Here is a 6,746-nt window from a genome sequence, read left to right as displayed (position 1 = left end):
GATCTTGATGAGGAGATTTTCATTCCTAAATGAGACATCTCAAATCTAAATCTAGATTAGATGTAAATTTTCGGTGAGCTACTTCAAAAGAAATCCAAGTAGCAAAGGCTTATAGAGGAAAGAAACAAAAAGTTTAAGATCATTGAAAATGCTAAGAATATTCTAATAGAGGCTCTAGGTATAGAGGTTGATACTTCTCAATGAATTTTGTATCAATTGGCAGATGTAGTCCAAAAATATAATGAAGATTTGGATGGACAGGACAAATTATTGTAGAAAGCTGAGAAAAAATTTGAGAATAAAGTCTTAAAACTTATTGCTCAATGAATTTCCATTCATCAAGTAGAACTATCTACTATTGTAGACTCTCTAGAGACCTCATGCATCAATGTACCTTTACTTTTTGGTAAGCTATGTGACACATCAATTTTCATGAAAGAAATAAGAGATGAACTATCAAAAATTGATGAGGATCTTAAGGCAAGTGCACATCAATTGTAGCTTGGCCTGAGTTCTAGTTCTGCCCACACCAATAAGATTATATTTCTGATAGATGTATAGGTAGAATTTCTTAGAGAAGAGGTAAGAATCAGATCAACTTTGATAGATATTTAGAATATGATTCTCTCAAACATAGATGCACTACAGAAGCACATTGTACATTCAAAAATGCTCATCCATGAAAATAATTTCTCCATTGCAAACCACATAATTGAATTGGTAGCAGAAGTACAAATAGCATTGCACACATGCAAGGTCTTGTAGGAGAATGGGGACAAAACTTTGGTGCTCATCCTAAAGGTACATTCAGATTTCTTGTCACATTTTGATATTATTGTGTAACTACGTATTGCATAAATCTTTGGCATTAATGTTAAAAAGGGGGAGAAGATATAAGGAGAAAAGTGAAGAAGATGTAAGAAGATGTAAGGAGAAAGGGGGAGAAAATTGAAAGAAGATTGTAAAGAAAATGTATATTGTATAAGGGGACAAGATGTATATAATGTATGGGGGAGCATTACCATGTATAGAAACATATCTTTTACAAAATCAATTTTGAAAAATCTCAAAAATGGTATACTCTACTGAGTTGGAGACATATGGTGATGGATAAAAAAAATTTTGAATTTTTTTGAATTTAGATTTGATTGATAAGCATTTTTGTCACTAATACCAAAGGGGGAGATTGTTGACATTCTATTCATGTTTATTATTATTGATATACACTTATTCAGATTGTAACTATATATCAAGAATATTGTACAATTAATGGTGTTAACCAAGCATTTCAGTTGCTACCAAGTTCTACAATTAATATCGGGTCCTTTAGATAGATTTTATTTTGCATCGAGCAATTACTACTATGGTGATAATTAGTAATGTAAACTAAGCATCTTAGTGTATACTAAGTTTACCAATGCAAACCAAGTTGTACAATGCTTACTGAGTTCACAATTGATGTGATGCAAGTCTAGTGTTAACTAAGCTACTTAGTGTTAACCAAGTGACTCAATTTTACCAAGCTTGTAGTGATAGCATTGACTGAACTATGCAGTGTGAATCATCAATCAAGTGATTCAATTTATATGCTAAGTTTCATAGTATTCGTCAAGTCACCAATGCAAACCAAGTTTAAGACTACTTGGAAGTGATCAGCATGGACCAATCTTCTACATCTACAAAGTGAATGATGATGTTGAGCATTGACAATGGATGTTGAGTATCAAAACCTCACTGAGTTAGTCTTCAAAACCTGAGTTTCTACACTTTGGCTAACTTTGTAATATTTTTGTAAACTTTTATTGTGGCTAACTTTGTAATTTTTTAATTGGATTGGTATATATGTAATGCATTATATCACATCCAAAGCATCGAAGAGAAATAATGTAATAATCAGAGAAGAGTAGAAGAGTGAAATACAAAGGCTACAATAGTATAAGTAGCAAAAAATATTTATCTATCATAGCAAGGTGATTTGTACACTCAAAGGAATCTCATTTAGCAAACCAAGTTGCAGATCAGAGATCAGCTACTAGTTCATCCTAATAGATGGATCAGTTAAATCCTTTAACAAGGTAGACCTAATAGTCTTGTGTAAAACTCTATACCAAGTGCATACTTCATTGTATGTTTGTAAATCCTTTTGCAAGGTGGACCTAGTAGTCCTTATTGCTCCTAATAGGGTAGATCATTAGAAGTGATCACTGTAAGCCTTAATAGGCCAACTTTATATTGTAGTATTAAAGCTTGTGGGTATCATCCCTACCCTAGTTTTACTTTCTATTTGGAAGGTTTTTGGGTCACCAAATTGTGTGTCAAAAGTGTTATGAATGCTTTAATGTTTTTAGTTTCTCATGCATGCAATTAGATCAAAATTCACCTAAAGGATTAATTGGTAACTAAGGATTAATTTTTATTGGTTACTAATTCACCCCTCCCCTCTCAATAACTTAGCCTATCATAATATTTCCATCACATAATATCACATCTCTAGATAATTTTTAAAATGAGTACATTAGAAGATACCACTTGGAATGCTTGTAAAAACTATAAAATTTATGACATTAAAAGTTACTACATAACAATATAGAAAATTACACATTTCTTACTAAAGTTGACATAAAATTGATATTATTATTTTGAATTTTAAAATGAAGTAAAATGTATAGAAATGGATGAAGTTTAGGATTATAAATTTTAATAATTTTTTGGAATAAGAATTGATATATTTTCCTAATTTTTATAGACAATTTTTTAGTTGCTAAAAAATGCTAAAAATTGGGGGTCTAGTTCCCACTAGAAAACTATAGGAAAATAAATTTATTTCCTTTTGATCTTAGACTATGTTATAGATAACATATATAGCTAGAACAATAAAAAGTAAAAATCACCTTTAGACCTATATTTTCTCTTTTATAATGGTTCAAATTTCAATTCACTTAAATTGATAGTTTTCATCTCCCACCAAATTTTTCAAAGTAAATCTATTCTAACCAAGAGAAAAATTATACATTCTAGAAGAGGATTCTCTCCTCTAGAACATCATATAATTTTAAATTTTTTTTTGATATGACTTAAAATTTGTGTCTTTCTCAAAACTGACATCTTTTCAAGTGTTAAAATATGTGCTTGTAGAATTTTTTAATTAAAATACACTATATCTAATTAAAACACTATAAACTCTATATCAAAATATTCTTGACTTTCAGCTCTATAAAATGGTTTACATATGTTATTAAAAAATATCATTAAAAATAGTAAGAGTTATTGAAATGCCACTTTTCTGAAATAATTTTATTTCTTTAGTAATTGGATACAAACTAGTATAACAACATGCATTTAATCATCATTTCCAAATATAAAAGTGTGAGACCATTTATAACTTATCTATAATAAATTTATCTAGATCATATGTTTTAACAAGATTGATTTTTACATAGAAATACTCAAAATTAGTCATTCTGATAAGTCATCCTAAAAGGTGACACAACTTTGTAGTTTTATATCCTTTTCAAAATATAATAAATGAGGACTCCAATTAAATAATGAGTTCCTCAAAAGTTATATTATTTATGGATTTCTACCACATGTTAAAATAATGATGGATGTCACCATCATGTTATAATTTAGGAATTGGACACTAGTATGAGTGTCTTTCCTAATGTTCAAGTGATTAGTATTATGATTTTTGCTAACTATAATTAGAACAATTATTGTTTTGTCATTGATGTCATATCTATTGATGAGACATGTTGTTATCTAATCCAAGTGTCATATCTATTTGATTGATGAAGAGATTTTGAGAATTTTCTCATCACAAAAGCACCTAGAGGATAGTTTGAGTTAAGGAAGTTACAATGGATATTTGATTAGTTAGAATTTGATAAGATAAAGTGATTTTTTATATCACGTTGATGTTCAAGTCTTTACAATACAAGTCAAGATATATCACTTATGTAAATCTTAATAGAGAAATAGAGTAAACCTATATTAAGGAATGTTGAGTGATGCTAGTATCAACCAAGCCATAGTACAAGCTAATAAAATATAGTATTGATTGAGCATCAGTATAAACCAAGTGATACTATTAATGCTAAGCTCTATAGAGACTGAAAAATTCAGTGATGACCAAGTACTAGAACTTAGTGATGGTCGACTGATAATATTTTGAATATGTTTGAAGAATCATGATTTCTAGCTTACTCAGTTGATTTCTTGGGATATGGAAATTTTGTTGAAGATAAGATTGATGAGTTGGATCATTTAATTTAAGGAGAGGATTAGGTATTATATCTAAGATGAAATTTGATGGACGAGAAGTTTCTAGAAAAGAAAAAGAAGGGAAGATAAAATCAACTTAATGGATCATATTGTAAACCCTAATATCTATAGTGGTCATGAAAATGAAAAATAATCATAATTATCTATTTAAGGAGGTCTAGAGAAAAATTCTAGATATACACATAAAGAGAGGTAGAATAGAGGAACACAAGGGTGAATGCACAAAAGTGTGTGTGAGAGAAAAGAAAGAAAAGGGAAATGCTTGAGAAAATGTTGCTAAATTGATAAGAGAATTTAAGAAGAAGGCTTAAGTTTGATATGAAGAGAAGGATGATTTATTGGAGGGTTTCCAACCATATCAGAGACATACTGGGAATCAACACATGAATCAAATAGTGATATGAAACTGCAAAGTGAGTTATAATCATATAGATCAAAACCTACTATTTTATTTCTAATCATTGTGGAAACTTTATATTGAAATATTTTTAATCAAAGGTTAACCTAATAGTCATTCGAAGGACTTAACAATTTATGTAAATCCTTTAGCAAGGTGACATTCTAAATTGAATGATAAAATTCCTTTGACAAGGCCATTCCTAACAGGGTGATTAAATTCTCTAACCATGTCACATTTAATAGTGTGTATTGTTACCTTTAAATAGGGTTAGCTCCTAATAGAGCTCACTTCAAAAGAGTGAAAAAATGGTGACAAATTGCTGGTTGTTTTTCCCAAATCAGGTTTCCACATTAAATCTCATTTTCAAACTTGTATTGAATGTGTTATGGTGATTTACATTTAATGTTCACATTTAGATAAGTGTATTATATTATGACAATAGACTACTAGTAATTTTTTTATCAGTATTCAAGAGATACTAAGCTACAAAATGATAAATAGAATAGTATATGTTTAATGTTTGATTATTCAAGTGGTACTTAAGGACCTTGTGTTGATCTCTAAGCCTATGTTGTCTATTAGTGTCCAAACACTTAGTCATTTACTCAGCGAGATTACAAGGTCATCATTTTGACTGAGTTATCTAGAAAAGGTCAAGCATACAACACTTATTTTGAGAAAAATAGTGATTTCCAAGTATTTAGTAGTGACCAAGAAGATGAACGAGTTAAGAAAAGATAGTAGAGACTCAACATGTTGATAAGTTACTAAGTGTCAAGTAAATAGGAATATAGAAGTTGAGTAACAACATGAAAATGTTTACATGAATGAGTGTCAGAGAACTCAAGTGTTGAGTGGTTTAGTTTTAACATATAAGTTTGTAATGGAACAAACACATATGAAACCATTTGGCCAACTTTTCTATGATATTCAATATTTGATGTTGATTATGCATCATTACAAAAGGTAATGATCCTATTGGAATTAATCAAGACTAGCTAGGTTACTGAGAGGGGAGGGGTGAATTAGTAACCTCAAAAACTTTAAATTGATTCAAAACTTAATCCACTCATCATTCATTCATCTAATCTACTTTATTCATGAAAAGATAAACATTTATAACACATGAACACAGTATTTTGGTGACCCAAAAACCTTCCAAATAGAAAGTAAAACTACAGTGGGGATGATACCACAAAACTTCACTAGTATAGTATAAAGTTGGCCTATTAGGGCTTACATTGACCACTTCTGATGATCTGCCCTATTAAGAGCAATTTGGACTACTAGATCCGCTTTGTTAGAGGTTTTACAAACATATAATGAAGTATGCACTCTATTAAGAGATTTAAACAAAGATTGTTAAGTCTAACCTATTAAAGGATTTAAAAGACTGATTCACCTGTTAGGATGAAATAGTGGATCTAACTTACAACTTGATTTCTAATTAGATCCTTGAAGTACATATCACCTCTTGTGATTGATATAACTTTACTGCTCCTTTTAGACCTTGCTGAATACTCTGCTCTACTGCTGATTTTGCATTCACTCTTCTCAAAACATTTCATATCCGTTCATGATACACTCATGCATACATTCTTTCTTACATTGCAAATGATACAATACATTACATATATACCATTCCAATATTTAAAATTATAAGGTCAGCTAAAACACAAGTAAACAAAATATTATTGAGTCAGCCAAATAGTAGAAACTCAAGTTCTATAAGCTGACTTGGTGAACTTCTGATACTCAGTGTCCACTACATTACTCAACATCATCATGCACTCAGTAGAAGTAGAAGCTCAATCCATACTAATCACACAATGTAGCTTCAAACTCAATAACCATTAGAGACTCGATAGATACAGTGTCACTCGGTGGATACTGAATCCATCATTTACCTTGCTTTCACTCAGTAAACACTATACATCCATCACTTAGTAGACACTAGCTTAACATCACAAAAAATAATGACTCAATAGACATTGTAAAGCTCAGTGACCATTATCTACTCAGTGAACACTACTTGCTCGATAAACACTACTGAACTACACACTCA

This window comes from Cupressus sempervirens, chromosome 6 (genome assembly GCF_028749045.1).
Source record: "Cupressus sempervirens isolate cs-2001-9-10 chromosome 6, ASM2874904v1, whole genome shotgun sequence".
NCBI lineage: Eukaryota > Viridiplantae > Streptophyta > Pinopsida > Cupressales > Cupressaceae > Cupressus > Cupressus sempervirens.
The sequence above is the reverse complement of the archived record's forward strand: the minus strand, read 5'-3'. Positions refer to the sequence as shown.